We start from the raw sequence: 19,995 nt of genomic DNA, 5'->3' as shown, positions 1-19,995 counted from the left end.
ATCAGTCTTACATTTGTTATTTATATCTTTCGCGTTCAATTACAGTGATTTGAATTAAGAATGTAGTTTTTGAGTTTTTTTTTTGGTTCTCGTAATCATTCCATTCAATTTGTGTATGTTTAGAAAACTTATCAGTGATAAATGGCTCAAAGCAAATTGCGGTACGGACTGCCACGCACGTATACTAACGTAACTCCCAACCGCGCGTGTAGCTAAGAGCTTGTCCAGAAGGGGTGAATTCACCGCGAAACGTTTGGCGCGAATTCCTTCGCACGTTAGCGAGATACTAGGCGCCAATACAACGCGTCTACAAGCATCACGCGAATTCAAAATACGCGCGCACTTCGCCAGACTCGACTCGCGCTTGATTCGCGCGTATTGCGCGCGAGTCGAAATACTAGAGACGCCTAGTTGCGTCCAGTTGACGCGCGAATTCTAGAGCGAGTGCACATATCAAGTGCGCTTCGTTTAACTCCATGTTTTCTACTGACTTAATTCGTCCCCAAATGCTCGCGCGTCGGTACGCTCCTTCTGGACGCAACGGTCGCGCGTATTACGCACGAGATAATTGCAGCGAATTTGCCATTTCTGGTAAGCTCTAAGGGTTGAGACCGATTATTTCAAATAGAGGACAAAGTATTTTATAAGAGTTGCGGTACATTCATTTTTGAAATTGTATATTCAATTTAGAAAAAAAACCTTTTAATGAATTTGAGTTCATAAACAAGTAACAGCTAAAAATATATCATCTGTATGACATATGTATGGAGCATATTGATGTACGGTTGTGAGACATGGTGCCTTAACGAAAGAGATAAAAAAAGACTAGAGGCCTTCGAGATGTGGTGCTACAGAAAAATATTAGGAATTTGCTGGAGAGACCACATCACGAATGACGAGGTTCTCAACAGAATCGAAGAAGGTAGGAAAATAATTAAAACCATCTCGGAGACGCGAGCCCAATGGATCGGCCACATTATGCGCCATAAGGGTCTCCTGCACGACATGATAGAGGTAATGGCTATGGGGGCAAATTATAGAGGGCGCCCCCGACGGGAATATTTGGAGCAAGTGTGCGAAGATTTAAACTGCGCCTCATATGTCGAGCTGAAGAGGGCTGCAGAAATAAGAGACCAATGGAGGACGAGATGCAGGACTTTGCTGCAAACCAATCCCCAGGATTGAGACTGAGAAGAAGAATCTTCTCTGATGCTTTATGTATGAATTTACGAATTAAGATAAAAACTGAGTTTCAACACACAGTGAACATAATTTAAACGTATATAATAAGTTTTATACGACATAAATAATGCTCTTATGGTGATAAATTGGTTTCATTTCAACAATTTATTATTAAACGAATAATAGAGTAAATGTATAAGATTTGTGACACGTAATGTCAAACAAGCTGTGTAAAAATCAAAGAGAGGAAACTAGATTTTGTTGATGCTGATGAATTCTTAGGCATAAAATTAAATTCTGAGCTTCAATAGGGTCCACATTTATGTGATTTATCGAACAGATTTAGTTCTGCAGCCCACGCAGTTAAAAGATTCGATATCTTACTGATGTAGAAACAGTTAGGTTGATCTATTTCAGTTACTTTCACAGCGTTATGTCTTAGGGTATACTGCTGCACGGGAATGCTGCAGATGCTGATTCTGTTTTTGTGCTGCAGAAGAGAGCTGTTCGAGAAATTTACAATATGAATTTCAAAAAATCACTTAGGAATGAGTTTGAAGAAATCAATATATTGACAGTCACATGTCAATATATTTATGAAAACTTGATTCATGTAAACAACAATATTGATGATTTTAAAAGGAACAAAGATTTCCATAGGTTCAACAAAAGAAGTCAAGATAAACTAGCTGTCCTGACTACGAGATTGCCGAAAATAATTATTTTGCCTCAAACTGCAAACGACCCTACAACAAGATACCTCTTAAAATTAAGGCTTTGCCAACAAAGAATTTTAATTTATTTATTTATTTTCTTTTATTTAGGAAGCATACAGCACAGTTACAAAGTTTTATATTTTACACGGTTAGACTTAACTCTAATGGACCAGCAAAGTTTCCATATTATAAAGTAATTATATCTAAAGTTATTAATTAAAGTACAAAAAAGAGAAGGAAAAAAAAACACATAAAGAAGTTGTTTAAAAATTAAAATTAAAATAAAAAATGAAGAAAATTTGTAAAAGTAATTAAAAGTAATTAATTAAAATAAAGAATGAAAAACATGCTCAGATGTAAAAATAAAATAAAATATCCTTTTTTTAATAAGGAAAAACATAAATATACACATACATATTTTAAGGGATTCAAAGAAACGATGAGACGAATCTTTAAAGAATCTTTAAATAAGAAAACAAATTCAAGTCAATTTAAAAACATCTTCAAAATTAATGACACATAGTAAGACCAGCAATATATTGATTTTATATACATACACAAAATAGTAGTTTGAAAGTATGAAAACATGTCAATGCAGCAGACAAAAAAGAAAGAATAACAAGTCTAAGTAATATTTAAAATTTGAAAAAGCAATATAAGGAGAAGATTTTAAACCAAAAGTAGTTGATAAAATTTCAATTTCTTAAAAGCAATTTTCGCAGTAATACAAATTTCAGTAGAAATTTTTTAAAGATTTCTTCAAGCACAGGCTGTTTGAAAAGAACTACTATAAAGGCGAATAATATTTGCAGGACAGGACAGCTTGGCATTGAATTCGTGTTTTTTAGATTAAGTTTGTTGAATTTATTTGTTTATTGAGTTTAATTCACTAATTGTTGGATTGTACATATTATGTAGTTGTAATTTATTGACGTTAGAGTTTTTGTAAATTTGCAAGTATGAATTTAGAAAATATAATACATGTGATAGAAAATAAATATTCTTAACCTCATGAACTAATGAAATAAATCATTAATTTCTCACAAGAAGCAACTTTTTTATATTATAGCATCTAAAACTCATAAAAAATAATACAAAATTCTAGCATTATAAAGCAAAATGTATTTTGCAAATCGCTACATCAGTAAATGGGTTTCAGTGTATTTATTCATTGTTTAATGTCTAATATAATAAAGGCATAATTAAAAAATACTGTAAAATAAATCAACAAGAAAGCGTACCTTCAAGAAATTAACGATTGAAAAATAATTAAATCTGGTAAGTGAATTACAGAGCCCTTTTAGGGAAATTAATTATAATCAAGGCAATCAGTATTAAATGTTCTAATTAGAAATTAACCACATCGTTAACTTATGTACATACCGCTTGTTGTTCAAATATTTTTAATTAATTAAACGCAAAGTCACAAAATTAAAATAATTCAAGTAAAATATGAAGATGTGATTTTAATAATCATTTAAAATTGATTTATATTTGAGAATATTACTGATAATTGAACTGTTCTTTCAATGTGGATAGTTAGGTGAATGTCTAAGGTAGATATTCAAATCTCAAATCGAAATATTTGAAATCCCAAGAAGTAGAATTCCTACGGGAGAAGCAAATCCAAGAACTTAGGAAAAAACTCTCAAAAATGCCATTCTTGTCATGCTTCGTGGGCCTGTTACAGGTATTTTATTTATAAATTTTATTATTATAAAAAAGCCTTTCCCAATCGCAGATAAAATAAGTTTAAACATATTATCAATAGATAAAACCCATTAGTATATTACAACAGAGATGAAGAATATTTTATAGAAGGTAATATAGAAGTCCAGGCATTTACAGGGCTTATGAGTGAGTAAAGTTACCACCTTAACCGGCCAATGACAGGTCATATCGTGGATATACAAGGAAAACCGGCTAACTGCAAAAAGCCAGTTTTGCGTAAATTGAATTTTAAAGTTTGGTTGTTCATTAAAAATCAAGTTTTGTTTTTTTTTAAAATACTTATTGTTTATTGTTCATGAAACATGTTTTTATACACTACAGAATTCATGTGAAATAAAAATCAACAGAATTTTGAGAAAAAAAATTGTTAAGTAAGATAAGAAAAAATAAATCCGCATTTAGCTGATTATCCTTGTGAAGAAATTTGTGCTGGTTGAGTTAGCCGACGACATTGTCTAACTGAATTTGAGTTCTATCAAATTCAACACTGTCTTCATCTTCAGATAAAGCATCTATCACATTAGCGAAAGTCGAAAGACTCTTTTACCGATGATGGAATTCTTCAGGAATGACTCTTGTTTTGTATAACTTCAATAAAACTTTGGAAGTGATATTGTTTTAGTAACAAAAACCAGACAAAGACACTTAACCGTTTTTCCCTGTACATTCATTATTGAAAACATAAATTTCAATTGAAAAATAATTACATAAAATCATTTAAGTGATTTTCTTTGAGAGGATTTGAGAAGAAATGCTATATACATGTATTTTTTTGCTCTACAATTGTCTGAAACTCAGTTAATGACGGTAATATTTAACCAATTATACCCGTAGATAGAGGATAACAATTTAAAGTTAATGGTATTCATAACTCAAATATGCCAAAAACGTAGTTAACCGGTTTTACTTGTGTACCCACGATATGCACTGGTCATAAGTTTTGTAAATGCTTGGACTTCTATATCCCCTTCTATAAAATGTTCTTGATCTCGATTGTAATATATCAATTAGTTCCTAGTAATAACTTTTGTTTACTAAAGTTTGAACACACTCAAAATATTGCAGATAAATCCACTTCAAAGTACTGAATTTTGACTGAAAATCGTTAAAAATATAAAATTATCTCGAAAAGCTGGAGTTGCCAGTCTCTATACAAATGTACATTGCAAGTTTTGACTAGACGGCCAACGGCGCGGCGGTCCGCTGACACAATTTTAACAATAAATTAATTTATTTGTTAGTTCCGAGACAAACTTTGAGTTTGACGCACGTGAGTTTGAATTGTAAAATTAAATGGGTCTTGGGTAACGCGTTGGGAGCTCCTCAGATGCGCGGACGCCTAGGTGGATTAAATATGGTGGGACAGGCAACTGTTCCTGTGGGATACTGATACAGTTGGGACTGTGCTTCCTTCCTCACGGAACGCACACGTTCTCTTGTTTTGTCCTCCCCTTACGAGGGTGGTATTCGGATCCTGTGCCTCTGATCACCCGAGGAGTCCTTCTTTATTCAAGGCCGTTCTTTCATTGTAAATATCCGTGTTTTTAATTACGTTTGTTGTGTTAGTTATGTTTGCTATGTTACAAAACTATGTTTATTTGTGTAAATTGTTTGTATATATTGATATTTTTGATTAAATAAAAAGCATTGAAGTGATCTTAAGGAGTGGGGACGACGTGTCGGCCTATGTCCATACATCCTCCCTTGTCCTTAATCTGCATAGAGTTTGTATTCCTTAGGGATATTTATAATACTTTTCCTCTATGCGCAGCTGACAGAGAGTCCCCCAGGACTCTATAGATGCGGGTGGATGGTGGGCTTAAGGATCCCCCTCAATGTAAAGTTAAACAAACGACTAGTTTGTGCCATTTGCCTTAACGTACGAGAATATATCAGTTTTCAGTTGGTTCTCTTTGTTATTGTTTTTCAGTGATATAAATATCTGCAAACGTCGGGTGATACTCCTACCCACGATAACAAGTCTGGTTTTATCAGACAAAATTTATGCGAAATACGAACCAAAGCAGATAGTTGTTAGGATATAATATTACGTATGTCGGGATAAATGGGGCGGTTTTTCCCATTAAAAGCAGAGCCAAGCGTATAGTATGTCCATCAGTAAAACAGTTTAAAATGCAATAAAACAGATATTGGTATTATATTAACAGACAAATTAAAAATAATAAAATATGTAAGTGGCTTGGTAAAATAAATAAAAAATAATTGAATGAACAGTGTCATATATTTATAAGTAGAGGTAAAAATACAGAATAGAGAAATATCACATAAAAAAAATAAAAAAAATCAAAGTAATAAAGGTCAAGGAAATACTGTCAGCGTCGTGGTGTAATGGTCAGCGCATTTGTCTTCCATGCAGGAGGTCTCGGGTTCGATTTTTGACATGGTTGATATGAAATATTATTTTAAAGGGTTTTTTTACACTAGAATATTTCACAGTCCCTAGACTGGAACCTGAAGCGTAAAACTGATCACCTTACCTACATGTAACAAAAATGATCAAGATACGCTAAGATTGGTGTACCAATGCAGTGCCCTATGCACCATTAGGTTCGGAAAGGGAATGATGATGATGAAGAAATACTGCCTGTAAAAAAAAATTTTTGCTTATTATTAGTAGCATAAAAATATTTTTAAATTTGTAATTTTAAATTCCCGCAAAAACTTCCATTATAGTATCCACGCCCCTAATAAGTCACGGTTTATGTTCATTTTTTTCTAACTATTCCAATTTGTTTAGAACATTATCACGAATCTTGACGTCACAACAATTAAGGAAACTTATATAAGAAAAATTATATCCAAAAACATTTCTCCACAATATCCATTTTGATTGACTGATTTTGAAAATACAATTAATTTTTCTAAATCCATTTCATATATTTTATTAGTATTCGTAGTGTGTGATATTTCCGATGGGGAGAAAAACAGTCTCTAAACTCATTGTGCAAGGGTTAAATTTTTTAAGTCTGTATTAATATGTTTATTAGATGAAAGCAAGATGATCAGTCTTGTGCTTCAGGTACCGGTGGAGAGACTATAATAAATCACAGTGCAAACTGGATTTAATTTTAAGAAAGAACAATATTTATTTTTAATTTGTAGCAATAACTTTCTCTGTGAATTCAAATCATCTCTTTATAAATATTTTATAATGTTCCATAGTAAAGATTAAAGATTAATTTGCAAAAGCCACTTATGCTAATGATCTGCTGTTAACTCAGTTTCTGTTCATAATATACCAACTTTTTTAAAATCTTTTGTATGCTGACATACATATACGTATATAAATTATTCTTGTTATTTTTCTTTTTCTTTTTATATATCCATGTTTTAATACTGTTTTTATTTTTGTATAGCTGAACTATTTATAAAGTTATATTTTATATTGTAAAAGGCACTTGTGCCGTATAATAAATAAATAAATAAATAAAAACAACTCTGTTTTCAACCACTTCTTTTTCTACTGACCGGTTTAAAAGCTAAATGAGCTTTTTTTATCAAAATATACTTAACTAATAAACGAGTTAAAACTAAAACTAGTAAAGTATACCTTGATAAAGAAGCATGTGACGCTTTGGAACCGCTCGGTAAAAAATAAAGTTGTTTTTATTTATTGATTTAATTTATTTACTATACACAAATGACAAGAGTTTTTTTAGAAGGTGATGTGGTTATAACGATAACTAGAGAGTGTGGTTAGGATAAGCTAAAATGTTATTTCAAATAAAGTATTCTAGTTGAACTTCTACCCGGCATTGGTCACAAATTATTCCTTAACTCTCAAGGGACCCGTAAGAATTGGTTTTGCAGCAGACAACGGTTTGAACAAAGATTACCATAGTTCAAACCGTTTCATTTTGTAGATAATTTACAAAGGAACGATTCGGGAGAGATCCCCTTTATTGCGTTATTAAATAAAATATTCATAGAAGGTCCTTCTGATTGATTGACATGAAATAATAAAAAAAAACAATGTACATTACAATTTGTCGACCAATGCGATGCGTTATGTAATATTAGTTGCAGATGAGGGGTAGTTTACGATAATTTTTTTAAACACATATGTATTTTTTTAAACAGATATATTTGATTTTATTTGAGTTCTAATTAAGAAATGCAATAATATTGAAATAATATATTGTATGATCTACTTCGTGTCTTCTCTGTCGGCCTCGTGGTGTAGTGGTCAGCGCGTTTGCCTATCGTGCTAGAGGTCTCGGGTTCGATTCCCGACATGGTTGATGTAAAATATTAATTTAAATGGGCGTTTTCACTCTAGAATATTTCATAGTCCCTGGACTGGTACCTGAAGCGTAAAACTGATCATCTTACCTTCATGTAACAAAAATGATCAAGATACGCTGCAATTGGTGTACCAATGCAGTGTCCTATGCACCATTAGGTGCAGTGGGAATGGTAATGATGATGATTATGATGGTTTGCTTCACCTTGCTAGACTACCTCAGCGTAGTAGTCCTTAGCGGTCACTACTTTGTTAGTACCTGCAGTACTAGAGCCCTCCTGCATTCACTTCTATCCTCAGCCAATAAATCCATACGGAGAAGCAACGCCTTTTATTATACAGTCCACAACTCCACAGCTACGAAGACCAATCGGAGAAACCCAACCATTATACAAAGACTCTGAAATGAGCTACCTTCTTTGGTCGCGTTCAGAAACACCCGAAATATTATTGTATATTCATAAATTTTCAAACTTCTCTTCATCTCATTTCTCTTACTCCTTAGATAAGATAAAAAAGGATTTAAACTGCATTCATAGCTCAGATCAAAACAGCCAAACTTAGATTTACGACAGTGTGCTTTTGGGGGTGCGAAATATAGAACAATAAAATCACACAAAATTTTAAATATGGCAACGATAGCAACGTTAAAAAATAATGAAATTAAGATGCGAGGTAATATTATGTCAGCGCGTGTTAAGTACCAGAAAGTCTATATTTAGGGGCCCTCTACTTACGAAAATAAGGCACTCTATTGGGAAGTGATTCCCATCCTAGTATAAATGAATTTATTACGAAGCACGAACCACTTTTCACTATCTTCTCGTACGGCCAACTTATTATTTATTTTTTTTATTTACATGAATACACATTTTTACACTTTAAACATTATTTTTTTTTTTTTTTTTTTTAACTGTAACTAAAACCCTACTTAGCCATTTTTGTGGCTTGTTAGTGGAGATTTATGTGAATACTAACTTACATAATATTACCTACATTTATAAAACCAATAGATTTACAGATATAATTAACATACGGAAAGATCAAATTTAAACCAAACCTTTTTTTTTCAAATACAAGAAGAAAATAAATAAAAAAACTAGCGAACCCGACACACGTTGTCCTGCCCGAATGTTAACTTGCCTGCTATTTATTACGTTGGAAAAAGACTTTTCAATGATAAGTAGATACCTAGGTACTTGTTTGTGATTAAATTCCAAAATGAATTGAAGTAGGTACCTAATTACTTGTTTATGGTTGAATTCAAAAACAAAAAATAAATATTTTTTCAAATATGGCATTCTTTTTGCAAACTTCAAACTCCGGTCGTCTCACCAACAAAGGGGTGTACTTATGTAAAGAATACGATTTTTTTTAATGTATTGAAATTTATATTATTTTAATGTTACCAAAAATTCCATAAAAATAAATAAATGTGTAGAAATTCTAAGGAATTTAAGGAAAAATCTGATTAAGATCTACAAAAAACAAATGCTGTTTGTAAACATTGAAAAAAAAACTTTTTAAACACAAAAAAACAACATCATTCCATTTTTTTGTAAATGCATTCTCTTCGAATGCAACCCTGGTATATCGATGAATAAAACATTTATGCTCCTTACTTCTTTTTTATAAATTGGACTGATGATTTTAATATCTACAAACACGCACAGCGCGAAGATCTATATTTCTTTGAAAACCGCACGTAAATCGGCTTAGCCGTTTAGGAGGAATTCGGTGACATCACACGTACAGAGGAATTATATATATAAAGATAAAAATATGTACAAAGAAGATAGTCAACACGATATTTATTTATAAACTCTCTTATTTTGCTCTGGTTACATTGTGTGTTAAATTTAAGTTCTTTTGGCAATAAATTAAAAATACTCGGTACTAAATAATTAAGAGTTATTACAAACCATTCTTATTACATATTTTGGTACTACTAAACCATCACTGTACGTGAAGCGTGTATTATGGTTATGTTTAAGAGGAATTTTGAATTTATTATAATTAAATTCAGTTTTAAGTGTTGTGTACAGGAGAACTTTATCACTTCTTAGTATGCAAATCTCTGATGGTACAATTCTTTTAACTATAGAGTACTGTAGACTTTGGATCATTTCAATATTAGATAACTTAGAAAAAGTACTCCCAAGAGTCCGCAACCGATCAAAAAATTTAAATATTTTAAAATCCCATTTAAAATTTTGATCTATGATAATACCTAAACACTTGTTCTTCTCTAAAAATGCTCTAAGTTTGCAATTACACGGGTTAGAGATACCATTATGTAAGTAATTTGTGCAATGAGCAATAATATTAAGCAAAACATATTTTTTTGCACGTGGAGATTTTACGTACAAGCTTTTAGTCTTTTTTGAATTTATATTACGACCACAGTAATGGGCCCACTTAAACAATTTATCGAAATCATTTTGCCGTATATCTTGAAATTATAAAGAGTTTTTATCAGAAATGACTAGAGGGGTGTCATCTGCAAATATGAATCTCCGTACTTCATTGAAAACATTACGAATCATTGACACATAAATAACAAACAGTTTAGGACTTAAAATGAATCTTTGAGGTATTCCTGATAAACATTCATTGGCTGAACTTAACGTATTATTTATTTTTATGACCATTTTTCTCCCCCTTAAATAGTTAAAAAAAATACTTAATAAATTCCCCCTTATATCAATTGACTTTAATGTACATATTAATTTTGAATGAGATAAAGTGTCAAAAGCTTTTGAAAATTTTATAATAAGTACTGTGACATAATGCAAAATATTTCATTTGTTATTTATGTAATCTGCAAAATCCTACAGAAAGTCATCGCATCTCTTTAAAAAAAACGCATTGGTAAGAGTCTATGACGTTGAATTAAAAAATAAATATGTATATCAATGCACACGTATTTTTCTAATTTTTTTTCGATGCCAGGTAAAAATTATATTTATTGTTTATAGTGGAGTGATCTCCCTCTTTGTAAATTGATCTAATTAAACTGTGTTTAAACATCCCCGGAATCACACCAGTGTGCAAAATAATATGAATGAGGTGTGTAATTATAGGACCTAAAACCGAGACACGTTTAATGATATCACACATTCTTATATTATCTATACTGGTTGTTTTAGAATTATTCATTGTAATCATAATTATAATTTTTACTATTTGAGAAGATTTAGCTCTAGGCAAATACATTGAATGCTGTTTTGGTAAAAACTCAATTTCGCTGGTTTAAATGGTGCAGTTGTGCAGCAAATAATTAACCCCTACATAAAACAAAGATCCAAATTTTTCTGTTGTTTCTTAGGTTTGTATAATTTTTGTGTAAGAAATATTTTTCATTAATTGCGTAGCAATCAGTTTTATTTTTTCGTCCTAATACTTTATTGATTTCTTTCCAAGTAGATTTAATGTCAGAACCGCAACCATAGAACCTGTTAATATAACAGTTTTTCTTTGTTTTGAGTACATGTTTGTTTAATTTATTTCTATATGTTTTGTATTCTCTTTTAAAAGTAAAGTTTTTTGGTAATCTTTTCCATCTGTTCCATAGCGCATCTTTCAATTTTATTTTTACCAGTAAGTTAGGATTTGCCTATATTTTTTTTCCACAATTTTTGACGGTATTTTCTATATTTCTAACTACTATACTTTTAACATATTACAACAGAGATAAAGAACATTAAAGAAAAGGTAATATAGAAGTCTAGGCATCTACAGGGCTTATGACCTGTCAATGGCTGGTTTAAGTGGCCACTTTACACACTGTGTAACATTCACCATTCTGCCTTTATTTGAACATCTATATTCCTTCAATTCTTTCATCTGTTGATGTTGACAGGTTATAAGCCTTGTAGATGCCTAGACTTCTATATTACCTTTTCTTAAATGTTCTTCATCTCTGTAAATTAAATACTTCGGAGATTTTAGGATAAATGAGAGCCTACCAAAGGCGGCTCATGCTAAACCTCGCCTTCTTTTTATTTCTACCTCTTGATTATCTTTGCCGAGCTTTATTGCATGTCCTAAGTATATATAACTATTAATCTTTTCAATTATTTCTCCATTTACTAAGATGTTACATGATTGGTTTGCATCACTCATTACTTTAGTTTTTGAAGCATTCATTTTCAAGCCTATTTTCAGGGAAGCTGTATTAACATCGTTTATCATGTTTTCGAGTTCTTTCTCATCCTTAGCAAAATAGGACTATATCATCTGCGAATCTGAGATTGCTAATGAGTATTAGAAAATTCTTCAAACCACGGACCTTTGAGCCGTAAGTCCGAGATACTGGCCACGGAACTGCAACCCAATTGTTGTCTTTAATTTTATAATTCAATTTAGCAATAAATTTTGATAGTAAAAATAAAAATTAAATAATACAATATAATTATTGCAGTTGTTCATTTATATGGTACAATATTTAGTTTATTAAACATATTAATAAATAAGTTTATGTTTTGATTATTAAAGATCACTATTAAGTTCATTAAATCTTAGGAATGAATCGATAAATAATTTTAAACTAGACATATAAAAACGATTTATAAAGACAGATTGCCTATCACACATCAGAAAACATATGTCTCATTGACGAACCCCCACGCAAAGAAAAACTTCTCACCGAACGAAAAAAGGTGCCTGATAGAGCTTTCCGTACCTAAGTATCTAAATATATCTGCAGAAAATAAGTAATCTAGAAATACGTAATATAAAATACTTGATAAAATTGAGGTCGAGTTTTGTAACGCATTAAACATAGCAAAGATACATTAATTTCAATTCTCTCTTCAAGTCTTCAGCTGTAAATACAGAACTAAACATGGTAAATAAGCATCGCTTAACGGGTTTAGAAATGAGACGTTCGTTTGTCGTTTGTCGTTTGATCCTGAATTTTGCAAGAAAACAAAAACACAAGAGTATTTATGTATTTAGCTCGTGTTAGGTGTTCGTTTTGCGTGTTAATTGATTTACTATGTTTACTGTGGCTTGAGGCAGTAAATAAATTAGTAGAAAACACGGAAGCGAGATAGAAAACTACATTAGTTCAAAAAACAATGTTGTTTCAATTAACACCAGCTTTTGTCACAAATACATGTGGTTGAGCCGATAATTTGTTCTGATTGTATTTTAGCTACGAAATCATGTGTAAGTGCTGGTCTACGTTCGTCTTTGCTTTTTTCATGTGGTTGTGTTGTTGTTGTAAAGTATATTTTTTGTATTTGTCAACACTTTTGGTTTAAGTTACATTATTGTCTTGTATCTACTAATAAAGTTGCCACGCCTGACAGTATATTATCAGTTTGGCCACACTGTTCCTGCTCGCTCACTTCGCTTTTGTTTCGACGGCATTTTCGTACTCACGTTTGGATTCTTACCACTGTTTTCGCCGCTGTCGCTTTTCACTGAATGCCTCGAATGTTGGACACCTTAATCAATCCATCGCCTTTCATTATTATCCTCGAACCTCTAGCGAAATTATATGGCTGAAGTTTCCTGAAAACCAATTCCTGACAGAGTGAGCTGATTACCATCGAGGCAAGATACGAAACTCCAGATTAGTCATTGTTTTGTTGCATATTGATCACTGTGGTCTGAGTACATATGTTACGTAATGAATTATTTTCAGCATTACACAGTTACGCATTACTCAGATTGTCAGTTTTGAGAAATAATGATTGCTCTGCCGCTATCGCTTTTTTCCTTCGATTTTCCATAGTTAACCGTCAAATATGAGCCCACACATGACAACTTAACCAAAATGGCAGCCCGACAACATCGGCCTGGAACATAAAACGCGGTACTTCTTTTAGACCGCGATCGGCTGGTTTAATCAACGATATTTGAAATTTGTTAAAATCTCCTTTTACAAATACTTAATGTCATCTAAATAGAATCGCCCTTACATCAATAAAACTTTTTTACTTACTACGGAAAGAAGAATAAAAAGAACCGATTGGATGCGAACATAGGTTTTGTCCCTTTTTTCAAAATGTAAAAATAAAACAAAATGGTAAAGGTTCATTTGAAATAAAGTTTTTTGTTCTATAAGATGATGTTTTTGCTTTTAAGTGACAAATTATTCAATTTGATCACAAGCCATCAAAATAAAATTTCAAGTAAACAAAAAAGAGCATTTTAAACACTTCTTTCCGTTTGCGTTCGATCGAGGGAATAAAGGAGAAATTAATTAGGAAGCATAAGCGGAAGACATTATTCACTCATATGCTGCAAAATAAAGAAAGACAATAATTATCGGGGTTGGCATTAAATAAGAACGCCTTTCTCGAAAACAGCCATGAAAGTTTCATTACAAAACTTTTACAAATTAAAAAAAATTACACAAATGCGTATTACCTGCTTTGAACGATTTAACGTTTTAAGAAAAAAATACGGGGAATCAGAAAAAGCTCTTGTGATTTCTCTAAATAGTAAATATGTGTGAAGTTATAGTTTCCAAAAAAAATAATATTTGTTATTATTTTGAAATGTATTCTTCTAAGGATTTAAAAAAAAAAACGTTTATCTATGTTTTTTTATACACTAAGATCCAAATTACTCTCTAGAAAAAATAAGACCATTATTTACAAAATTCAGATCGGTCATTACTTATGATGCCAAATGCTGGGTTATAAACAAACAATATGAAAACGTAGTATTAGTATTTGAAAGATATATTTAAAGGAAGATATTTGGTGCTGTCAAATAAAACGAAGTGTGGAGGAGATGGTTTAATTACGAATTAGAGGCTCTAACTGATGAACCTAACATTGCACAATTCATAAAAATAAGAAGATTACAATGGTTGGGCCATGTGCACAAAATTAATAATAATCGTTTCCTAAAAAAACAAATTTATACCATTTCAACAAGCAGAAGAAGCAGAAGCAGACAAAATTAAGGAGCTCAGGGCCCATAACGGGATGATGATGATGATGATAAATGAAAATGTAAAATTTAATCAAGAAATTGATATGTGCTGATATACAGGAAAATATTATAAAGTATAAAATCAAAAAAATTGGTTGAATTCTAGAAAAAATGCCGAAAAAAATAATTTATTATGTCATGGTAGTGAAAATGAGTAAAAAATAAAGAAGATTAGACTTTTTAATTCAGTTTTAGTGCCAAAATATTGGGTTTTTTAGCAAACAGAAAATAGTATCTACGTCCTACATATTCATTTATTTGACACTTTATATACATATACAATATATATACATATAAGGGCGGGCATATTGCCTTAAGGCAATTTTTTTTTTCCTACCCAAACCGTTTAGTTTGAGAAAATAATAAATACATGGACGTATTGAATCTTACAATTTAATACAAAAATTAAAAGCAAAGTTAAAATTAAAATTACATACTTGCTTTAGAAAAAAAAAATTAAGTACTTGACCTGTAAAATTGCAATGAAATAATCTTACTAGCTTCACCAAATACAAATATACCTTTTCTATAAATAGATCAACAAATTAGTGCATGCATTAAAAAAAAAGGCACAAGGCAGAAAAAAAATTAACATGTTAAATGACTCAATATATGAAGGTTTCCTTAATGAAGCACGTGTGTTCACAAATGATCTCCAGACTATATGTTCGTTATTCCTTCGATGCCTTTGAGAGCGGCTTTTCCCGAAATGTATTCGAAGAAATTTTATGCATGTTTTTTTGGTTTTCGATGAACATTATAATAAAGGTGTCAATCCAGGAATTAAATGGAAGGGACAAGATTTTGAGAGTTTTTCTGGCGTATTGTTTGTTTTGATATTACAGGTAGTAATGTTTTTTTTGTTGATTTATAGCCGAGAAGGAAGTGACGTCAGGGTCTGTGGAAATCAAAACAAGGGGCACCGGATTTCAGAGGATAGGATGGTTTGAAACTAGAATCAAAATACACACATATCCAAAACACGGTGTGTTTATACATGATTAACTGATTTGATAAACTCTGACATAGGTTAATAATATTATATAATTTACGTTTAAACAGTAAAAACCGGTCCCAAAATGGGAAAAGAGTAATAAAATATAATACATTTTCCATTAAAATATTCGAAAATACGCTTTAAGACAAAAACGTCTATGTTTGGTTTTGAACTATGGAATGAATTGGTTATTCTCTTTGATGTTTTATTTAAAGGAAATAATATCATAAGTGCCTTTGGAAGAGATACTGAATATTTAATAAAGAAAGAGATTTTACTAAAGCGACACGAGTAAATTTCTTTGAATTTTACTTTAAAACGTAAAACATTATTGTATTTATCAAAAACTCACGGTATTGACGGTGGAACAAATATTGCGTTACTTCTTTACCAAAAATAATACTCTTTTTTAATAAAAAACAAGTGATAAATATTAAAGTACAGAACAAAAAAAAATAACTAAAAATTGTGTTCACATAAAACTAAAAAAATATATATTTAATAAATACTGTATAGAAAAAAAACTGTATATTAAATTGTTAAAACATTTTTGAAACCACAAACTTTTTTAAAAATGGAATTGTCATAAAAAACTCTTTGTAAGTAACTGTCGGATCGGTGTTAAAACTTCCGAGTCAAGGATTACTTTTTTTTTGTATCACACTAAAATTGCTGTTTTGAATTTTCATACATCTTCTTCTCTGGTCTCAATCCTGGGATTGGCTGGCAACAATAACATTCATTCTTCTCCTCCATTCCTCCCTGTCTTGTGCGGCTCTTTTAAAGTCAACATAAATATGATGAGCAGCGCACGTCCTCTAATAGGTCCTCCAGGTACTCTCGGCGTGGGCGTCCCCTAGAATTTGTCCCCTCGGTCATCCCCTCCATTATGACATGCGGGAGGCCTTCTTGACGTATTACATGGCCGATCCATCTCGCTCGCCTTTCGGACAAGGTCCTGAGCAGGTGCCTTCCACCTTCGATTCTTTGGAGAACCTCCTCATTTGTAATGTGGTCTCTCCAGGAAATTCCTAGTAGTCTTCTATAGGACCACATCTCAAAAGCCTCTAGTCGATATACATACTAAATATGAATAACCGAGTTACTTCATAATTATTTTTAAAACAATAGTTTAATATCATATCATTGGAAAAACGAACTGAATACCATATATTATACTCAGTTGACTAATGAGTTACCACCACACCATGAGTGTTGAAGAAAAGTCGTATTTTAGATCTCATTTCCAATTTTTGACATATTTATTATTTAGTTTTATGGAATCAAAAGATAAACGTTAAAAAAATTAATGTTGATGTATTCAAATGTTATGCCAACCTACGTGTTTTTATAATGTTACGTTGTTTTTTTTAGTGTCACAAACCTTTTAAAACCTTTTAAATTTTGAGTTTGTAGAGAAAGACTGTATTTCACTCCCCAGAGACTTTATAAAATACATATATAAATGAGATGGAGAATATTTTAGAGAAAACTGGACTTATTTCTATTTATTTCAATTTCATATTACAAAATACATAAACATGAACATTATAAAATATATATTTCGAGCAATACATGACACAAAAAAATTAACAGTATAATTTTAATGTACAAAATGGTAAAGTAAAAACATAAACAAAATTTGATCTGTTATTAGCTGGTTAAAGTGGCCACTTTAAACACTGTGTAATGTTTTTTTGTAATCCTATACAATTTTTACATTAAGCAGGTTGAATTATTCGTAGGGAGAATGGATTGAGGACCAAAAGCTTTAGTTGTGAAAATCAATGATAAATACATAGATGAACATCTCAATATAGATATAAAGCATACATGTTTAACATATATACGAGTATATTTTTATAGAAAATAAAAATTGACAGTATAAGTATGAAATTACAAAATGGTTGGTACATACAATAAAACAAAAAATACAAAAAGTACATATTATACTCCCAGGAGTTATTAAAGAAACTCATTTGGGACCGTACATATATAATACATCCGAAATATTAAAAAAAAACATTATTGTATAAGAAACATAAAACAATACTTTACACCATCTATATAAATTACATGAATAATTATCACTATCCTTTGATATTGCATCTCTTTAGGTTTAAGAAATATTTTTAATTGCGACACTTCAGGATTTTTTATTAAAATGTTCGTGTTAAGCTCATCGGGCAGTTTATTATATTCGGAATGACCAATATTTTCCAAAGACCTACTGCCAAACTTTGTTGGGCGAAACTTAAACACACGAAGATTCCCTAAGTAAGGCGTATTGTAATTGTGAATATCATGACTAAATGTGTATTTCAAATTTGAATGAGCAGAAAAGTTTATGATATTTAAAATAGTATTGGTTATGTCATGCAGTGGCATTACCTTGAAAGGAAGTATCTTTGTTTGTCGGTAGATATCCTTGACGCCCTCGATGTCATCAATTGAGTGTATGTCTAGTTTTTTTAAAATTAAATATAAATAGTATACTTGTTTTAGCAACAATATTTTGAGAATTTCTAAGAGAGAAACAGATTTCTACAAAACGTTGTAGAATTTTTTGTAGTTGTGATAATATTCATATCATGTGATTAATTTTAAAAATAATAATAACAGAACTTTCAATTGCAATCTTTTTAAACACGTGTCATATTAAAAAACTGAAAGGTACTTTCATTAAACGCTCTCAAGTTTTATAAATTCTACAGGGAAAGTTCCCTTATTACCGCCCTGTTTTACTTTAGCCCGTAGAGATGAGTTTTAACAAGGTCCGGATTTATTATTTTCCTTTCCTATCCTATCTATTCCGTTCCTACCCATCGAGAATACCATAATACTGCCAGTGACCTGAGTTGATAGAAAACTTTATATAATTATTTTATACTCTAAGTTAAATCACATTGTTTCATAGCGTCACAATTTTTGCCAATAATCTATCGAGAAAACTCTTCCCCGCGAAAAATATTTTTGAATCAAGGTTTTGAATAAAGTCCTTCGACTTTTTGAAATGTATGACATTTTTAACTATTATCTGTTTTTGTATTTATATTTATATTGAAGTAGAAAGTTTTTAAAGCTTTTTTGTTTCAACAGATAATTAAATATCTTTGATAAAGGATTTTGACGAAATTGAAAATTACTATTTCGAAATAAAACAAATATTTTGCACCCTAAGTTTTACACTATTTTAACTCAAACTGCAAGAATGTTAAGACTCTATAACAAATGTTAAGACTATATTAACATTAACATTTATCATGAAAATATTTCTGTGCTTTTAAAAATCAAATATCTAATCGTTATTTTTGTGAATGTAAATTAATTTTCAGTCTCTTTAATTACTTCTTATGTCTTCCTATGTTTTCTATTCTATTCCTTATAAAACAATAAGTCTTATTTTTAACTAAATCTTCATTATTATTCGAGTTTATTTAATTAAGCTACACACTTATTTTATATAATTTATAAAAGATGGTGGAATTCTGTAATTGAGGATATATTTATATGAAGAATGATACCAATGCTTACTTGCAAATTGTATGTATTTTATGTATCGTTGTTGAACTTCCAAATAAAATAAAATAAAAAACGTGTTTTTGATACAATAAAAATAATAATAATCAGAGTTTATTAACAAAAATAACAATAAATTTATTTACTACATACACACTAAGGTAATAGATTTCCCTGGATCATGTCTAGTCTGCCTAACTAGGTACAACCTGTTTTAAGGCAGACATTTTTATGCAAAAAATAATCAATAACATAACTACCTACTTGTTAATGTACCTACTATACAGTGATACATATTGTTTTTATAATTCATATTTTATAATTAATAAACAACAACAACAACAAACCATCACGCCGTTTCCCCGTAGGCGTAGGCAGAGAGGATAGAACGCCATAACACTCTATCTTGGCATACAGACCTCGCTTCCTCTACATTCATACATCTTCTTATGCACGCACGCCGATTATTCCTACTTTTGACATGTCCATCTTCAAGTATTTGATGGACTTGATCGTGCCATGTCTTTCTCGTTCTTCCTCGTTTTCTGCATCCATCAACATTTGCATCGTAGATCCTTTTAGTCGTTCTTTCGCTGTCCATTCGCTCTACATGTCCAAACCAACGCAGCACA

Source organism: Micrasema longulum, unplaced genomic scaffold, assembly GCF_059751315.1.
Source record: "Micrasema longulum isolate JH-2025_06_02 unplaced genomic scaffold, ASM5975131v1 h1tg001155l, whole genome shotgun sequence".
Taxonomy (NCBI): Eukaryota; Metazoa; Arthropoda; class Insecta; order Trichoptera; family Brachycentridae; genus Micrasema; species Micrasema longulum.
This window is presented reverse-complemented; position numbering follows the sequence as displayed.